Source organism: Bactrocera oleae, chromosome 6 (assembly GCF_042242935.1).
Source record: "Bactrocera oleae isolate idBacOlea1 chromosome 6, idBacOlea1, whole genome shotgun sequence".
NCBI classification, from domain to species: domain Eukaryota; kingdom Metazoa; phylum Arthropoda; class Insecta; order Diptera; family Tephritidae; genus Bactrocera; species Bactrocera oleae.
The window spans coordinates 60,733,988-60,755,489 of NC_091540.1; the positions used below are offsets into that span (position 1 = coordinate 60,733,988).

The 21,502-nt window shown below is 29.8% G+C and overlaps 1 long non-coding RNA gene across 1 annotated transcript in view; it reads right to left on the reverse strand.

The window, feature by feature from the left end:
* Positions 1 to 1,555: 1,555 nt before the first annotated feature.
* The window catches only part of LOC118683390 (uncharacterized), a 69,124-nt gene continuing 49,177 nt past the window's right edge, over positions 1,556 to 21,502 (reverse strand). The window contains exons 3-4 of the long non-coding RNA XR_004979221.2: positions 17,644 to 17,701; positions 1,556 to 1,641 (exon numbers count right to left, since the gene is read on the reverse strand). This is a non-coding gene — a long non-coding RNA (uncharacterized lncRNA). The remainder of the gene's footprint in view (positions 1,642 to 17,643; positions 17,702 to 21,502) is intronic.

Genomic DNA, 21,502 nt, shown 5'->3' on the forward strand with positions numbered 1-21,502 from the left:
TTAAGTAATTGTTTTTGCTCTTGTTCATAATTTTATTATCACCAGCAACTTTATTTAGTGTTTGGACTCAGCTACGCAGCCTTCACGCCATGGCGGCGGCTTCATTCACACATAAGCGCATGCTTTTGAGTATATTGAGCGGACAGCTCCATTTAAATGAAGGCTGCCAGTGTGGCGGTCAAGCAGATTGCTCTATATTAGTAGACATTTATTTTCATGCTACGAGTATATGAAAAAATATTAATGAAGCAACCCAGTAGGAAATAATGAATACTTTTTTTTAAATGTTTATTATCTTCGAACCTATATTAGTTAAAATTTATTTGTATGGCAGAACATAGCAATCCAGGAAATTTTGAGTTAATTTTTTTTTTAGTTTTTATAACTGATATTACAAATTTCCTATCTTTATTAGATAAAACTAATTTGCATAATATTATACATTTATTATAAAAACCCATAGGGAAATTAAAATTTTTTTTTAAATTTTTTTGAGGTTTTTTTATAAATATTTAATAAAAATTAATTTGATTAGTACAAAGAGCTTAGCAAACCAGTAAATAAAATGTTTTAATGGTTTTTTTGATTTTTTTTAAATTAATATCAAATATTTCTAATCTATATTAGTTAAAATTAATCTGTATTGCAGTATAAGCTTAGCAACCCAGTAAGAAACTTTCAATATTAATTTCAAATTTTTTAGAAAATTTTTTTTAAATATTTAACTCATATATACTAGAAAAAATCATGTGAATAGTACAATGATAATGGCAACCCAATAGGAAATTTTGACTACTTTTTTTTCAATTTTATTTTAAATTATGCTAAAATATGTAATCTATATAAGTAAAAATTAATTTGAATAGTTGACTGAACATAACAACCCAGTAGGAAATTTTTAATAAATTAATTTTTTTTGTTATATTTGGAGGATATCGTAAGGAATATTTCTGATCTATATTGGTAAATGTAGATATTTTTTAAATTTATTTCAAAATGTGTTATCTAGACATAACAACCCAGTAGGAAATTTTTTATTAATTTATTTGTTATGTTTGAAGGATATCATATAGAAGATATCAGATCTATATTGGTAAATGCATTTCCATAAGAATGTAGAACGGTGTGAACAAAGCATCCCAGTAAGAAATTTCTCAATAATATTATCATACATTTTTTTTCAAGCACCTAGAAATCTATTTCTCCTCTTTAATATAAAAAACAATATTTGTATACTGGGCTTAGAATTACAATCATAAAATAAGAATTGTAAGCATAGCAACCTCATTTTATATATTATCAAAACTTGACTGTTAATGTCATTTTCTATAATTAAAAAGCACATAGTTTTGAGTTATATTAGATATAAATTTAATTTAAATTTATTTTCTTTAAATTATATTTTGACAAAAAAAAATTAAGATTAAGATGAGGAAGAAACCGTCAATTACTATCATTTTTAGAAAAATTGTAAGATCGCTTTTTTATTTATTTATGATAAAATTTTGACTTTCTTTCTATAACTTGTTATCTTATTTTGACAATTTTCCCTATAAATTTTTTCAACTAAACCATTACGATTAAAAAATGAAGTTTTAATTACCTTAGAATTTGAATTTTCCACTTTGTATTAAACAATTGCTGAAAAGAGAAGTTTTGAGGTATTAAGTTATTGAATTTTTATGAATTTATTTTCAAAATTATTTAATTTAGCATCAACATAACTCTTATCGTTTATTTTTTAGAATTTGTTACAATCAAATATACGTTAGTATTTTAGAGCAATTTTTGATGAACCTAATAACCACTTTAATTTTATTTTTATTCCATTTTGGCAAAACTTATCGAAAATTTTAATAAATTATCGACTATTTTCGATTAATTTATCGAACTCACTAGAAATTATTTTAAATTCGTGGTTTTTATTGTTATTTTGACTCTAGTTGGGCAAAATTTATTGATAACTCTAAGCAGGTATCGATTATTATTTATAGATTTTAATCGTTTTTTTATTTCCATTCAGGCATTTGGATAAGAAACTGAAAAAATAATAATTTCTGAACGCAATATAATTAATAAATCAAACTTTGTCGAACTCACCTAAATTAAACGATAACTATATAATTTTATGCTTTAATGCTTTACAAGTATTTTTTACTAGATGGATATCCATCGATAACTTATAAGCATTCCAATATTAATTGCTTTCCTAACGGTACTGAAATACCATTTTAAACTCATTTATTTATCAAGCAGTTAAGCGCTATACAGCGATTCTCGCCAGGGTCATTGTGATTGTACTAACTAATAACGGAAAACTGACGGCTGCCGTTTGACTGTGAACTGAAGACGCCTTATGAGGGTTGTTCCGCCGCTGGCATCATTAAGTAAATTAAGTAAATAAACATATGTGCTATGATAATTAATTGGCACTTCACAAGTGTCATCATTATTGTTAGCCGGCGCCCGGACAGATACATATGTAACTTGCTCGCTCATTTCGCTTATTTGGGTTGCGGCGAGTGAATGCGCATTTCGCGTCAAGCGACTTTAAGGGCAACAACTACTTGTATATAGTTGTGGATATGTACATCGGTATTTGTGTATGTTCAGGAATTTATACGCAATTATTTAGTTTATTAGTTGGTATTTTTGCTGGGTATATAGCATCACTGATTCAAGGTTTGGTTGAGTTGGAACTAAAGTGGATTGAGGCGTGACTCTCCCAAAAAATTACTCAAAATAAATTTTTAATACAGCCTTTGAGATGGAGTCGGTAATAATCGAATGCTCAAATCTATATTTTGCTTATGTTATGTTTTCAGTAACTTGTAGAGATATTTAAAAAAAAGGTCAGAAAGACCCGGCAAGTGTCCTTTAGAGGTTTAAAATATTTCGAAAAAAAATTATATTTGAAAAATTTTAGCAAATACACTTTAAGACAATTCAAAAGAGTATAACGCACTCCAAATAACATTATTTAAAGGATTATTTTAACCCTTGACTAATTTTCGAAAATAGTTTTTGAGTTGTTTTTCGGTCAAACTGAACCGTAATGATCCGAAATGAATGTTTATGTATATTTTTCCTACCTGAATACTTTTTAGGTATACTTTCTTAATTTTTCAGAAGCTGGGTCGAAATGACCCGCACGGTGCTCGTTAGAGGGTTAAACTATTTTGAAAACCTTATCATAAGCAAAATTTTTGTATGTAGGATTGAAGGCAATACGAAAAACATTTCATTCGAACCTTATTAATCGATCTGCCAAAATAAATTTGATGGGAATTTTCAGGAAACAGAGTCAAAGTGACCCTCAAGATGATCATTAGAGGGTTGAAATGTTATAAAAACTTGAATAAAGGTAAAATTAAAGTGAAATCACTTGAAGTTAATTCAGAAGCTCTTGAGTTATCTATTTTTTCTGAATTCTTACTTACTTGCCGCACCCTCCGCAGCACTCCACGCTGCTAAGAACACCGAATACACCACTAAGTGCATGTAAATTAAGTAAATGTTCATTTGATATTCACACATGCCTCAGCTGTACCTGTTAATATGCACACAGGACTACAAAAACACTTTCGAACATTTACGCCTTTGAGCGATTAAAAATTTCAGCTGCAGAAGCGCGTGAGAAATCACTCATTTAGCACCCTTTAAACGAACGTTTGCCTACAAAAAAACCTAACCGCTTAGGCGATCTTTCGATTTGGCGTTCTTTTTTCGGTCATTAATTATAATATTTGCGGCAGCGCGCTATCGCCACTTATACTCACTTTATGTTATTTAATTTTAGTTTGTTTGTGGAAAGCTTTCTTTTTTTTCGAGCGCGTGCAATATTTCAACGCCTTCATTTGCATGCGTTTATTTCTTAATAATTCGACTCCTTAGCGCGTCGAAGCTGTAGTACGTGCCGCATATGGCAAGTAGCAGAATAGCAAGCGGCAAGTGGCAAGTGGAATAGTGGCAAGTGACAAGCGGTAAGTCGAAGAGTAGTGGAGAGCACATTCACCGCAAGGCTGCAATTTTATCTGCGCGGCAGCCATTTGCCACTGGTACGTGCGCACGCATACATATACACATACTTACGCATACATATGTTTGTATATAGACATATAATCCGCAGTCAAATTCCTGTTTGGACAGCAGACTTGATTATGGGTTCTCGATCGAGCACTAAACATTTGCGAATTTCGTTGATAAGCTGGTCAGAACGCAAACGCTCGTAAAAAGCGCACCAACAACAAAAACACAAATATCGATAAAAACAACAGCAAGGACAGCAGGTCAGCAGCAGGCGACCGCAAGGCGAAAAAATGTAAGTTTGCATTTAATTTGCACGTTGATGTGCCGCATGCAACAATGTCTGATGGCACAGCAACAGCTGCCGCTCAACGAGACGAGGATATGCGCGCACCTATGTACGCGTATGTATACGTGTGTTGCTGTTGTGCGCGCCAAAGCGTCGAATGCTTAACGACAATTTGGATTTTCGGCGAAATTAAATGCGCACGCGCATGTCTGCGGCCAAAACGTTCGCTGAGCGCGTCAGTGCGAATCTGCGTAAAATTGCTGTTGCAAGTGCGTGGCGTGCCACAACGAATGCCGGCGGCAAAATGCGGGCCACAGCGCGCACGTACGCGCTGACGCACAAACATGCGAAAAGCACGAAAATGCAGGAGAACGCGCGCGTATATTTGTATGTATGTGTAATAAATTTTATATGGGCTATAAAGAAGCGTCGCTGATATGCAATGTCCGATAAGCCGTTAACCCGCACGCATGCACGCTTTGACCAAGAAGACGTCCACGAAAGGTTGTGACACACACAAACACATCCAAATATATTCTTGGCGTGCAGAGCTCCACGCAAGTGCAGGCCGCAGGTCGCAGAAAATGTGAACTCAACAAATTTCTTTGCAGCTTTTATTGCTGCCGCTGTTGTTTTTTCTTTGTTGCGCGTCGCATGATTAGCCAGCGTTTCATTGCGAACTTAAATACAGAGGCTGTAGGCAATTTTTATCTTGCTACCTTTTTGATATTTACACTAAATAACATTTGTAATACCATAAATTCTTTATGATATGAAAATTTCGAGTCGCGCATGCGCGCCGCAGGCATATACATATGCAACACATATGCAGCGCGCACGTTAAGTAAGTTGCAGCTCGGCGAATCCATCAAATTTGCTGTCTTGATCTGCACCTTTTTTTTGGAGGCGCTGTTAGTTTCTGAGCTGTTGCTAGTAGGCGGCACATAAATGAAGGGAGCCCACACAGCGCCGCTTGGCGCACGGGGGCGCGAGTGCGCGACGTGCAAGCGCGAAGGTATGATCGCCTTGGGTTGCATTTAAATGAAATATTTATGCAAATGCCTTAAAGTGCATTTTGTTATTTGCATATAGAGTGAAGGTGGAGACAGCGGCGATAAAACGTGGTATGCATGTTTTTATATGCACACGTGTCGTCACCTGGAGTTTCATTTGTCGGAAGGCATTGGCTCGAAATCTAAAGTTCGATTCAATGAATTTACTTGCAGATAGTTTGGAAAATTTAAGAGTAAATCAATCCAACAATCAACTTTTAAGTAGTTGTGTAATTTGCATATAGAGTGACTCAACTCTAGTACAGGATCTGTAGTTCTTCGTTTCCCCAATCGACAAAAAATAACTACATTTACACGTCTTTTTATATAAATCTTTATTAGCGCTTTCAAAAAAAGCTCCTGAGCCTATACAAGCATGCCAACGCTTAATCCAATTTTCCATACACTTGCTATACGAGTAAGCCTCGGCTGGCCTTTTCTGTTTCGGCTCATTTCTGGAGCGCCATTCTTTAAAGTGTCAGGCAGTTTCGAGCAGTGTTTCTTTGATCTTTTCGATGTCATGAGCAGAGGTAGATGGACCACTCGCATGAGACAAATTTTCGTTGACTTCACAACCGTCACTGAATGTTCTGCGTCACTGAAATACTGGTATCCGTGGCAAAGTTAACTCCTTAAAACACTTCTTCAACATTTTCAACGATTCCCTAGCCGTTGAGTCATTTAATAGAGCCGTAAAGTCAGTATGCAGTTAAAATTAAAGTTGTTTCAATATAGGTGTTGATCGTTCCTCGGTCGACTGTTAGATTGTAAGGTTTTCTGAGATTCTCTTAAGATAAATGAATATAAACCGGATATATATCCGGTTGCGGTCTGGTTATGTAGAGCATACTGTAGTTGGAAAAGATAAGTTGAACATCGAAAGGTTTGTTGACAGTGATTTAGACTAACTTTAATTTGGGGTTACGTTGAAGAAGGTCTTTGGTAAAATCTGTATCAATCTAAGTAAAGGCTATACTATTTTTCGATTTTTCACCACACTTATTCACACTTATTCAAAAAAAAAATAGAATTAATTTAAATTATACATAATTTATAAACCTGGTTCTAAGAAATGCAGAATATATATATATAGAGATCATAACGTTCACTAACTTGGAAAATATTGCTATTTTTTTTTAAGTTTCGTCTCAAAAATCTATCACGTTTGCAAGTCGTACTCAAAATTAATATTGGTGCATTGGTAGACGTTCTAATGCCTTTGACACTTTATGAGAAACAAATGCAAATTACAGAACTCCACAGCCTCAAATTGAAACAACTGTATGGAAGAAGGCGAGGTGGAATCATTTAGATATCATCTTTCTTCTCAACTAGTCAACTTTTCTCAAACAATTTTTTATCTCTTCTCAACTCCACTACATTTATGTCCATGAAATAACACAAAAATTATTGCATGCGATTTTTTAAACTTTCTGCTCCGTCAACATTTTTACCACGTAATGGAAAATTTTCCTGCCACAAGTATACAACTTCTGTGTTTTGTTGTAATTTGTTTAAAAACTGAAAAAATGTTGTTTTCAAACATGTTTGGTGTTTACGATTCTAAACGCGCGTTTCACAGTTAATTACGACGTTTTAATTTGCTATTAATTTAACATCTAATTGCAATTGATTAACCATGGTACATTCATCATTTTGACAAGTCGATATTTATGTTGACATACATATGTACAAGTATATATATACATAGGTACAAATTTCAATATGTGGTACTGGCGCTTCGTAAAGTCGTTTGTCACAGTGGCAACGCAGTAACTGGTTCATTTAAGGCAGTATAGGGTCCAAGGGTCGGAATATGAGCAAAATGTTTGACAACTTATTGGTGGTTGTGGTTCATTAAGATTTTTTAAGACAACTGAAGAGGTTAACAAACTAAATAAAAAGGAAAAGGGTAGCCACATATTAATTATTTAATTATGATTAAATTAAATTATTTAATTACTATTAAATTAAATAAATTATTATTATTATTAATAAAATTAATTATTAATTATTTACTAAAATGTTGTAAATAATTAAAAAAAAAATTATTAACACGTTGTAATATAAGTGTCTTTGGAAGAGTATTCGAATTATTGTAGGTTAATCTTGGAATACAGATATTATATGTAACTTTCCAAAATTAAAAATTATATTTTGCTGTATGGAGTTGCCACTAAAAGGTTGAATTAAATTGTTTGAAAAAAATATGTAAATTGAAGATATGCGTTACAATGCGGATGATAAACTTCATAGTATTTGAAATATTAACAACTTGATGCAGAGTTGCCATATTTAAAATTTTTTTTTAAATATTATTTTTGTAAAGTTGCCACTAAAGTGTTAAATGAAAATTGTCAGAAGAGATAAAAATTAAAGATTTACAATACGATACAATAAACTTCAAAATATTTTTAATACTACAGATTGATAGAGAGTTGCCACCTTACTTAAATTAGTATATAGGACGTAAAAGATTTCAAAAAATTGTGAAAGTCTATGTTGAGCATTCAGAAATATTGTATATATTTATAAAACAAGCTTGTTGAAAGCTGATCCGTGGAATAAATATTATTTTTAAGGAGTTGCCACTGAAATTTCAATGAAAATTGTTTAAAAAACTAATTAAAGTCGAAAATTTTAAATGAAGTTGATAATTAAATACAGAGAATTTAAATTACTGAAGTTTGCCACAGAATTGCCACCTTGTTCAATATAGAGCTATACAGCACTACTTATAACAAAAATTAAAAAAATGTAAAGGCCTATGGTGATAGAATTCATAAATATTAAATGGATTTATAAAAATAATTTTGTTGGGAGACTTCTGTGGCAAAAATATTAATATTTATGGGGTTGCCACCAAAATTTTAACGAAAATTGTTTAAAAAACTAATTAGAAATCCTAAATTTGCAATTAACTGTGATTAAATAAACTTTAAAAATTTCAAAAACCTTTATAAAAAAATTAAATACGTTGCCATCCGTTTCGATTAATTTTAAATATTTTTTTTATTATTTAAAAAATGTTCATATGTTTTTTTGCACCTAGCTGTGAATAAAAGTTTTAGTTTAGAGTTGTCACCTCGTTAAAACATTTTTGTAATACCAAAACTTTTCAAATATTTGTATGCTTGTAGTTATGTTTAGAAGTATGTGCTTGTTCTTACTTTATAAATATATATAATATTATTTTTTCACAAAACTGCCATCTATAAGGGACTACTACTGGTTGCATAACGAGCACTTAGGTAACAAGCTGCTGTTTTATGGCACTGGCGTTTTTATGCTATATACATATATATAATTAGCTGTAGCATGTGTGGCATTTAAAACGCATGTAAATTTTCAAGTCACAACTATGCAACATTTTGCTAATCATACAGGTTTCACATTTAACGCGCACGTGTGTGTGTGTGTGTATGGTGTGTGCGTAACGCCAACATAAAAATGCTAATAAAGCTGCGCTTTAAAGTGACAACTTAAATGCCATCAGATAGATTGATTTTTTTCCAAGTTCTTGCGACGTCAACATTCATCGTGCGATTTGACAAACACCCGTCATATGTTGACAAGGCGCTTAATAAACCTGTTAATTCTAATTATTTATATTTGTATATATATATATGTATGTATTTTTTTAATTATCACTTGTTTCGAATGCGGTTTTATGCATTTTTCTATTTTAGTTTTTTGTTATTTACTTTATTTATTATTATTTTTTGCATTTATTATTTCCTTTTCATTTATTATAATTTTTTTTTTTTAATTTTTTTTTTCATTTATAATTATTTTTTTTTACTTATTATTTTTTATAATTATTATTTTTATTTTTAAAATTTTTTTTTTTTTTTTATTATTTTATTTGCTTATTTACCATTTATTTGTTTAGTTTTTAACGCTGATATATTACGACAAGTTCTACCGGAAGCCCCGACGTCTGCCAAACGACAGTCGTTAGATAACGCTGCTTACACACTTCGCATATCTCATTAATGTTTGTCTATTATTTTTCTACTTCATAGCCAGTATAAAAATGCAATCACCGCCAATTACTCATTTGCATATCAATAGCTGTGCCTTCGTATGTGGAAACCCGCTTGCGTTAATCGAAATCAAAGCGCGTTCGATCATTTATTATATCGTGCAACAATCAATTGATATTCATAATAGACTAGTATACACACATATACATTTATCTATATACATATTTATATATATTTTTATATATGTGCAATTGTGATTGCACCCAGTTTTTGGTTGGCTTGGATGACGCCCTCAGACTTTGTCATTATTGCAAATTTTATAGCTTTTTCATAGCCCAAGTGATAATTTATATGAATTTCATTGTTTGCCGATACACACATACATACATACATACATATATAGATATGTATTTTGATAGCTCGTTCCATTGCGCCATTCACTTATCGACATTTCGGTTCGTTTCGTTTCCCGTAATGTTTTCGGTAATTCCTAAAGTGGCGAGATTGGCTTTGTTATTCTCAGTTGGCTTGCTTTTCCAATTTGGCTTGCAATCGTTATAGATTTTGTTGCCAATTTACTTACTGTTGTTCGCGATATTTACACTTCACCACTTCTACGCTTTTTATATAGTGTTTTGTCGTTGTTGCGCTACCCAAAATGCCCGTTATGAATTATTTATTCGCAATGTCATTGAAACGGATTAAGAATGTGAAAAGAATGCCTGTCACTACAGTGCAGCGCGAATTTGTCGAAATCACAATATTAGTACACTTATGGTATATATAGATTTTGAGATACTTACTTGTATAGTAGCACATACTTATAAGCAGGTACAAAATAATAATAACGAGCAATTTGAAAGTGAAAGGTTTTTGCAGTATATTTTTATACACAACTATGTGGTCGGGGTCCGCGGCTTTGCTGGCTTACGTATTGAAAAAAAAATATATACAATTAAATTAAGAATAAGAAATAAAATAATCCTATAATTGTACGTAATTTTATGTAATATAAAGGTTTTTTTTCGTTTTAAATCAATACGGGTGGCAACGTCAATCAATATTGCTTATATTCCTAAAAGTCGTTTTCTTTTTTATATTTGTATACAATTTTTTAGTCAACGACCGACATATATACCATTTTTTAGTCAACTTCTTGGAATTTGAATACGCGTGGCAACACTTTTTCTACATATAAATCTATCAAACTTTCTAAATTATTTATTTAGAAATTTAAGTTATAAATTAACAAATTACATTTTTGTATTTCGTCTACTTTTTTTTTTAGTTTTCGTTTCAACCAATTTTAATTAAAATTAAGTGGCAACCCAATAATAAATAATATTTTTAATAACATTTTGCTTAAATATTAATCAACGTTAACCTTTTTTCATGTATTATGAACAAATTAAATTTTATATATCTGGCAACCATTTCCAACCTACTGTAGCTTCAAAAGTTTTATGTGGCTCAAAAATGAGAGACCATGCCTGACAAGCGTGAGCATTCTGTCTGTTTCGCTGTCATGAAATTATGTGAACTTTTAGGGGAACTAGATCCGACGACGATTTTTACTCAAGCATGTATTCTATTATATCTATTGTAAGAGCAGGAAATATTTTGTTGAGAAGAAAACCAGGTAAAAGCCTTAGGGATGAGGTATTACTAAATTTTTCTCTTCCCATTAAAAATAGTTAAATATCATTTGGAAATTTGTTTGCTGTTTAGAATGTTGATCTAATAGAATCCACAAGATCAGGTAGATAAGTAAATATTTTACCATGCGAATGAAAAGTAACTCGTCGTTCCAAAATGTTAAATAAAGGTCCTTAAAAGAGAAGGTCAAAGATAATGTCTGTTGAAAAGTTACAGATACAAATATAGATATAGATATAGATATAGATATAGATATAGATATAGATATAGATATAGATATAGATATAGATATAGATATAGATATAGATATAGATATAGATATAGATATAGATATAGATATAGATATAGATATAGATATAGATATAGATATAGATATAGATATAGATATAGATATAGATATAGATATAGATGTAGATATAGATATAGATATAGATATAGATATAGATACAGATAAAAGAAATCATAAACTAACTTCACTCTGGGCACGTTGTTCTTGAAATTTCGAGGAAAATCACAACTTAAAGCAAATTTATGGTTCATAAAAAACTGTTAGTAATACTAATGGGTCTAGATGTAATACTTTCATGCTCTACTCTAACTAAATTTTAAGTAAAAGTTTAACTATACCAAGTAACACATGTTAATACTGAAATTAGTAGTTTTATTTCGTTGCTCTACAGTCTTACTGAAATTCTCAGCATGATCTTAAAGCTTCGTACCTCCTTGCCCGAAGCCTCTATAATGTCTGTTGTAAATTTTGGTTTTTTGTTTATTAAAAACTCTGTTTAATTTCATACCTACGAACCTAATATATCATATAGCACCGTTATAGCAAAAAGCAATAGCTTTTCAGGTTCATACACATACATATGTAAATATATAATATGTATGTATATGTGCATACTCATATAATATGCGTGCCGTAGTCAAAGTACACAAATGGCTGACGGCCATATGTTGGGCAAACTTGTAAGGAAAGTCAATATGCCAAAGCCAAACACTCAACTATAGAAATAGAAGCGCGCCAATACAGCTAAAACATATAACAGTACAGTCTTAGACATGCACACACATACAAAGAATTATATTCAGCACCTTTCTTTTTGTAAAGGTACACAGTAGTTTTGGCGTAACACCAGTGACAGCGGCAGCAGCGCACTGTGGATGTCTTATAGCCTGTTCTACGCGCTTATACCTTGGACACAGACCAGCTCAGCCATGCACTTATTGAATAAATATTTAATAGAAAATTTCTCCAACAAAGAAAAATATTTGATATTTGAAAATGGCGTCAACAATACCGTAAACAGCATGTGCAGCGCGCGTGTAAACCAACACACACATACATACACACATGGCTATAGGTGACAATGGCGTGGTCAAGCGGCAGCTAAAATTACTGAAACTTCATTTCATAATTTGCTTTGCTTACCAACGTCTCATACGTTGAATCTTCCGGCCAGCACCTTCGGTCCTTCACAAACTTTTATTTGTTTGTCTACTTTTGGATGCGAGTGTATGTGTGTGTTGGTCATGTTGACCAAACATATCGCATTTTACATGGAGTACCCGGAATGTTTTGCTCAAATATTTGCACTGGCTACTGTTTGCTGCGTAAAATGGTACGTGATGCCATATTTGCCCACACACATACAAACACATGTATGTGAGTATAAGCTCGTGCGCAGCTAAGCGTTTAAATGAGTAATGACGTTGGTAGTCGGGGCCAACTCGTGGCATGACCACTTTGACATATGCAAATATGAATGTATATGTGAGTGTGTGTGTGTGTGTGTGCTGAATTGAAGTGGAGATTTCTATTGACGCTACTGGTGTTTACCGTAAACGGTAGTATAACGCTGAAATGAGATACTGAAACAATACTTCTAGACCTTGAAGTCAATTAAAGGTTGCTTACAATATATAATATAAGTAATTATATAAAATTTACAAACTAATTTTTAATACTTTTTTAGTATTTTTTCTAAACACAATAATTGTTTAATATTGAGAATAGTTGGCAACACTTCTAAGATATTTTAGACATTTCGGGGAAGTTCAACGCAGTATTAAATTAAAAAATTAAGAATTCATTATATTGACAATTTTTTTAGAGTAGTATTGGCAGATCTTTAATTATAAATAGTGCTAAACAAAAATATTAATTTTCATTACAATTTTTTCTTTTAAATCATTTTCAAGGCATAAAATGCTAGACCAGTAATGCTTCTAAGGAAGTCTTAAAGAGCTGATAGTTAAAAATAAATTGGACGGGAGTTGCTACCAGTTTTATAAAAAAATTGAGAACTGGTGGCAACTCTCTCTCATAAATTTTATATTTTTTAAAACATTTCAAATTCGTGTCTTATTAAAAATTTAAGTCTTCTTTTTTTTGACAATTTTTGAGAAAAAGGTTGCCAGATCTATGACTTGTTTTTTTCATTAAATGCCACACTTAAGACAGCCTCAGACAATTTTGCGAATTTTTACTGTTTTATTCCACAATTTTAATACCTTGTTAACTGTCTTTATTAATTATCCGTTCTTTCAAAATATTTTTTAATTAATACACTTAGCGATTTAGTTGCGATTTTTTTTAACTTTTTAAGCGAACTTTTAATCTAGATAAATGTTTTTAATATTTCCTTACTCATTTTTTCTAAAAAAAATTGTATAATACAATATTATATTATATTATAGTACCGATATTTTTTATTTATTCAAATAATTTTATTTACTTTTTATTTTGTGAACAACACAACTTTATTTATTGCTAAATTTGTTATTCAATTTTTTTCAGACACAAAAAAAAAATAACAAGAAAATTTCATATTTATCAATTCTCAACAAAGTGCCGTTGGTAACAGCATTATGGCTCATTTATATAACCATTAACGCTGGCTGTTGAACTGTCTTAAGCTGTGACAAGATTTATGTCTTTCAAAAACGTGCTACTAACTTTCAAAAAAAAAAAACAAGTATCGCATTGTATTAAGAACATGTGAAAAGACCTAACGGTAATGCAGATTAATCAAAACGCACGATCTATAGCTAATAGAGATCAATACGCTCATCGAAAAGAGAATAATACCAGACTTTTAACTAATTCTTTTAGAGATAAAAGAACAACAATTTTTTGCTGAAAACTTGAGTTTTATAAAGTGTTTTTCAGTAGTAATTTGTGATCGAAAAACTGCTTTTAAATAATTAAGATTAAAAATTCATCAAGCGAAGCATTTCATAACGATTCTAACAAAAAATTTCGGCTCAATCCTTCGTTTTCGAATTTATTATTATTATATATTTTTTAAATTATTTTTGAATATTTCGGCTTAAGTTGAGAGTTTCATTGCGATTAAAGACTCTTACGGATAAGAAAAATATTCCATAATCCGAAATTCGAAATAAAAATAGGAATATCATATGGATTTTCGCTTAATAATCATTTAATTGAATTATTTATTTCATTAACTTCTAATATTTTGTTTTTATTCGTTTATCCGAATAATTTATTTTACAATTTTCGATAAATTGTTAATATTTGGATATGCGTATAATTTATTTAAAGAATTTCGGGTATTTTGCTAATGTACGTTTAAACGGATTATAAGTTGTATTATTTTTTAAATTTTTTTTAATTTTGTTAATTTTTGTTTATCCGAAAAGTTTATTTTATTATTTTGCGTTATCCGAATGATCGAATATTACTCGGAAAACTAATTTATATAGTTTCTGGTAACGATATATCGAATTAAAACAACTAGCCGTATTATCCGAACTTTATCCGTGAGAACGGATAAACCGCAAATTTGTCTAAATGGACTTTAAAATAGTTTATTATTATGTTTATGTAATTTTTTTTTTTTTTTACTAAAATTTATTTATAAACACTCGAATAAAATGTATTCTCCGAAAAAAATCGTTGCTGTTTTCTCGTAAAACTTCCCAGCTTCAAGTTTATTAGAATTAAAAAAAATACCGACAACCCTAAATATATTGCCGTATTAGTAACTCTCCATTTTCGAAGTAATTTAAAAAACTCATTTCAATTTTAATCACCTCGGATACTACCTATGTCTATATTTGGCTTTTTAAACAGGTTTCTTCCTTTAAATTTCAATGACATTTTATTACTTGTGATGTCTATAAATCTTCAGCTAACATCCAAAATAGGTTTGTCCGACTAACTACATATATACAATACATATGTATGTATATACGTACACACATACTGACGTAGGTGAGGAAAAAACTGCATATCTAACAAATTGTCAAGCAAAGCTATGAATTCTTTGCTGCCATGCTAATATCTATCGGTACAAGCTATCTTTGTTGTTGTTGCTTTTTATTGTCAAGTCTGTGCGTTCGATAAATTAAGTGCTTATAAATCATTTTAATTAGCTTTCTTTGTTCAATTTTAATTCGCCGGTTTTATCTACAACAATATATCCACACCATATACATACATACATACTTGTATATAACTTTATATGTTTGTATGCCCATTCTACTGTTGATACGAATCTCAGCACCTTTTAAATGTCTTCGACACACAGAATTTTAATTATTATTGCCAAAAAAGTAGTTTGATAAATACATAACAAGCATGTGATGTCAAAGAAACTGGAACTTTCAATAACGGCGAATTTTGAATTTTAATTATTTCGTTTGTTGAGAAAGAGCGTAAATCCAAAATGCATGTATTGGTGTGTTCGCGTTTTCGTTGCTTAAAATTATGCATTTCCAGTAGTTTATGAAAATTTGGATATTGCTGAATATTTTTGGCGCTTAAAAGCTTGTTCGCTTATTTATTTCGTTTTTTGGTTAACGACTTTTTAATTTTACCAACTAAGTAGAGAAGATTGGCAAGTTGTTTCAGCTAACCGCCTGATTTAAAGCAAAATTTGTTTGGAGTCCACTAAATATATTGTTCAAAAACTGCCGAAATTTGTTCTGATTTAGTTTTGAGCTGTAATCTATATCCGTTCGGGAAAATTGCTCTTGGTCATTGACGATCGTTTACTCGAAATATATAAAAAGTAAAGCAATTTCTTCTTTTTATCAAATAAAATTTTCACTATGTAAGTTGCTACTTTGAAATAAAAATAAAAATTCATAAGTGAGATTTCATTCGCAACAATTGCGATTTAGAAGCTTTTTTCTAATAGTATTTTAGATTAACTGCTTAATGTTATAGATATCAAAGCTTTCTTACTACCGGACTATATATTTAGCAATCAGGTCCCAAAATATGTTCTTACAATTTACCAAATCCTTACGATTTATTCCTGCAAACTTCGAACAACACAATATCTCGAAAACTTATTTTACGAAAATTTACACAACAGCCATTACCATGAGCATTGACCTTACATGCCTGTCGAAGAGGGTAAGAAATTGATTCAAGCAGTTTTGAGGCGCGTTATTTCTGTCCGTCTTTCTTTAGTTGATATAGTAATACCAGATCCGCTCGATTTATGAGAGCTTTATGATACTCTAACAATGACATAATGACAACACTAGACGATAGCAATGTTAATGTATAATATTGCGGCAACAACCTGACATGAATACATCTTGAATTAGGTCATGGTAGAACCAAAAACTTGTGTTTTATAAAGTTTTTCTAGTAGTAAATTGGGATCGAAAATGATTTTTAAGGCTATTTAAAAGAAATTTTCTTAATTTGAAGCATTTTGTGATAGCAAATTAATTTGTGAACAATACTTTGGTCTCGCATATATTTTTGAATATTTCGAATATTAACAATAAAAGCAATTTTATTGCGATTTTTGAATTATACGGTTAAAACAATTTTTCTCATATTCGAAAGTACAAATTAAAAATATAAACATGTTTTGTTATCTGCTTGAAATTCGTTTAACTGAATAATATATTTTATTAATTTCTGATATTTTGTTAATAATCGTTTCTTTTTGGTTAATTTATATCATAAATTACGGGTATATTGGTAATATAGTTTTATCCGGATAATAATTATTATATTTTCTGATATTCTTTTCTCATTTTTGTCAGTATTCAATTTATCCAATTCATTTTCTTATTTTCCGATAACTGGATCAACAAATATTACCAGAAAAAGTAATTTATACAGTATCTGATATGGATATATCGAATTATAGCGACTTTCCATATTATCCGGTTTTTATCCGTGTTAGCGGATAATACCCAAATATATCCGAATTACACTAAAGATAGTTCTTAATTATTTTTATATAATTTTTGTCTTTATTTACTACCGCTATTTTTCTAAATCTTCCGAAAACTTTTAATATGTTGGAAAAATAAGAAAAAAAATCTTACTACCGGCACATCAAAGCACTAAAAATGTATCTCAACTCATAAATGCGCCTAAAACACCTATCATTTATAGCACCGTATCTAAAATCTAAACATAAATAATAAACTGTTTTGACATTCTAACGCTAATAAAAGCAACTTTCTTCCAAAAAATTTGTTTACGACAAAAAATTTAAGAAATTCATACAATTTAATACCCTATCATTAAAAAGGTATTAAGTCAAATTTCTTCAAAGGAAATCAATTTTCCCGTAGCCAAAACTAAAGCTACAGCCAAATGACCCGTTATCCCAAATAGTAATTAGGCACTTACCTCCTTTAACTTTATCACCTACTGTACGGCGGACAAATGAGTGTTTCGTTTTTGAAGTCTGCAATAAAAGACAAAAAAAAATATAAATAGATTTTGAGTACATAGTATTAAACATAATGTGTTCATTAGCGTGTACAAGCAATTAAAGTAATTTATGACTCGTAAATGTCAGAGAAATTGAACAAAAGTGTCCCAAGCGGACAAGGAGAGGCATGCAAATGGCCGGATCACTGGCAGATATGCTTAAAAAATATATACTTGTGTGTTTGTATATGTTTTTTTTGTAGGTATATATATGTATGTGGGTATATGTATATGCATACATAAAGTATATTTTGTAAGATTTTCCGTGAGTAAATTTAATAGATTTGCAGCAAGACAGCAGAAATTATACGGTGTTTTCGTAGAAGCTTTCAATCATCCGGCTAAATTGGCCGTGCTTGGTATTAAAACAACAACGACAAAAACAAATAAATAAATTTCTATGCAAATATGTTAAAATATTTATGCAATTTACAGTTATAAATAAATACCAATATTGGCAGTGGCATAGCAGCGCATAACATAAGTGAAGCGAACGGCAGAGACAGCGAAGACCAAAACTGTCATCAAATTTCGCAAAAGTTGAATGCATGCTTGTATGTGTATGTCAGTGTTTGGTTGCATAAATTTTAGCGCATTCCAACAGTTGCCAACTGGCCACGAAATTATATTTTATTGACGTACATAAAAAAATTGACGTTAGTTCACCTTTTGCAGTTATTTTAGTGGCATTTCACGTTCCGCTAGGAGGCGCAGATTAACACGTGCTCGTCTTTATGCAAAATTGATGAGCTTTTATATTGGTATGGCATTTGCATAAATATCTATAAACATATACATACATATACATAGTTACACATATATATATACATATGTATATAAGTAGTTTTTTTCAATGTCTTTATTGTACAAATGAAATTTCAAAGCAATGATTTGTTTGCTTGCCTGTACATACGTATGTACATATGTTTATAATATGTACATATTTACAATACATAAATATTTTTTATTTGTCTGTACCTTTGGGCGCACGACACGAATTTTAAAATTCTTCACGAATTCGTTAGTTGTTACAAAAAAAAAAAAATCAAAGAAAAAGAAAACAAAAATAAGTAAAGACAATTTCAAAGACAATTTTAAATATAAAATAACACTATAAAAAATTACAAAAATGATATTTAAACCAATTTAAAGAAAGTTAAAATTGATACGAAAAAGAAATAATAAGTAAATGTTTAAAAAATCAAAGAATAAAAAAAAATTATTAAAAAAATTTAAGAAAATTAAAAAGAAATTTCATAATAAAAATAAAATTTATACAAAAAACAAATTTAAAAAAATAAATATAAAAATTTAAAAAATTATATAAAAAAACATTTAAGGAAAGTTTAAGAGAATGAAAAAAACTAATAAAGAAATTAAAGAAAATTAAAAAAATATTTAATAAAAAATAAAATTTATAGAAAAAACAAATTTAAAAAAATTATTATTATAAAAACTTAAAAAATTATATAAAAACTTATTAAAAAAAGTGCAAACATTATGAGAAAAACTAATAGAAGAATTAAAGAAAATTAAAAAAATATTTAATAAAATACTAAAATTTATAGAAAAAAAACTAAATAAATAAATAAAATGAAAATTTTTCAAATTTAAAATAAAATTAATAAAAAATTTTAAAAAGAAATTTGATAAAAAAAATAGAATTTATACAAAAAAAAATTAAAAATAAAATAAAAATTATAACAAATTATATTATATTAAAAATAATTTAAAGAAAGTTAAAATTAATACAAACAAAAAAATGCATAAAAAAATTTAAAAAAATTAAAGAAAACTAAAAAAAATAAATAAAAAATTAAAGAAAATAAAAAGACATTTGATAAAAAATGTAAAATTTATATAAAATAAAATTAAATGAATGAATTAAAAAAATTTTTTAAATTTAATAAAAAATTAAAGAAAAATTTAAAAAAGTTAATAAAAAAATTAAAGAAATATAAAAAACAATTAAAAAATATTAATAATATAACTATAAGTAATAAATTAATATAGCATGAATATTAAGCATGGAATATGAAATTCTTTGTATACATACAAATACATATGATTTTCTACACAAATACGCATATAAATATATATATATGTATACGTAGGCATGTTTGTAAGTATATCCTTAGCGTTTTGTTGTTTCAAGTTGTTGCTCAAATTTGTTAAACATTTGTCAACATTCTTCGTCTAAAATGTCGGAATTCTACGAAAAGCTGTAAATAATCAAGCATAACACACATACACAAACACACATATATGTATAAATTATGACCACAAACAAACATCAAATTCAATGACCCTTTTGTTCCATTTTGACAATCATTCTCGCGAGTGCCAAAACAAACCAGTCTGGCAGCTGCAAAAATTAAGCGGAATCAAACGTCTCATTTAACACGATCGTTTAGCATTAAAAATTTAAGCCTGCGGCATGAATTTAAAGCTTTTTTTGTTGTTTAGATGCGGTTTATTGCAGTGATTTGGCAAAATTAGGCAAAGAATATAAGATTTCATTCAATTTCCAACGTTCCCGTTATAATATAGATCTCTTTTGATTCAAAAATATTGATATTCCATTCTTCTGCAAATGAAAAACTGATACAATAATTTTTTCTTATTCTCTTCATTGAACCTTTTAGAAATGTACGGTATTTAGCAAATAATTCAGAATTTAATATTTTTATCTCTTGTGAAGTCAGCTAATACAATTCCGGTATATATTTTGAGTACAAAAACTATAAAATTGAGATGAGTTTGGTTAGAAAGTAAAAACCTATCGGAAGCCATAGAAGTTAATTTTTCAAATCCAAATCAGTGGATAGGAGTCTAACTCACTGTTCTCAAAATAATATTTTAAGCGCAAATTTATCCTAATTTGCACAAATAAAAAAAACGCAAACGAATTATTTAGTACTATCTCTGTCGCTCAACTCTAACAATGATATTAATTGGGTTACCTTGGAATATAATGACTAAATCGAAAATTAGCTGGAGTCTTACTGAGTTTTTAGCAACAGAAACAGAACTAAAAACAGAAACTTTCAAGTTTCAGAGATAAGTAGATACTGTTGAGACGATGCCACCAACTATACACTCGCATGCACTTAGAGAAAATGTTTAAATGACTTTAACTCGAGTTTAATGTTGCTTGTTTATGAACGGATTAAGCGTTTAAAAACTTTACTGTGTAGTTGGCTATAAATAAAAACCTGGTTTAGGTATTTGGTATGTCTTTTCTTTGCTTTTTTTCTTAATTTGTATAAGTATAATTTAATTTTTATCAGAAGAAAGAAAATCAGACAAAATATTCATAAGGTAAGAACACAGAGTTTCTTTAAAAATAGTATTGCTTTTCAAACCTACTTGCAAAGATTGCTAGTCTGTATTTTAAGCTAATTCCGAACAGTAGAAAAGTAAACTTGATACTTCCTAGGACGCTGCAATGTTGAAACCAAATTTTTTTATAAGGAAACGACTTCTAGCAACAATCCATATTGCATTACAACGAAACTAGTTCAGGAACTAGAGTCTCGAGTAGAAATATCATACATACAAATATATCCATATGTTAGCTATACGTCCTTCTACTCGCATCTTTCCCACTCATATATAGGTATTTCGAGTTCGTTAAATGCTTCCGTGTAACAACTAAAATTTACATAGTTCGATAAAAAAGAAAAACGTCTGTTAAACAAGCATTTTTGACAGCAATTTTCAGACCTAATGGCCAATCGCTTGTAAACTGCATAATTATGAAAAAAATTTACAT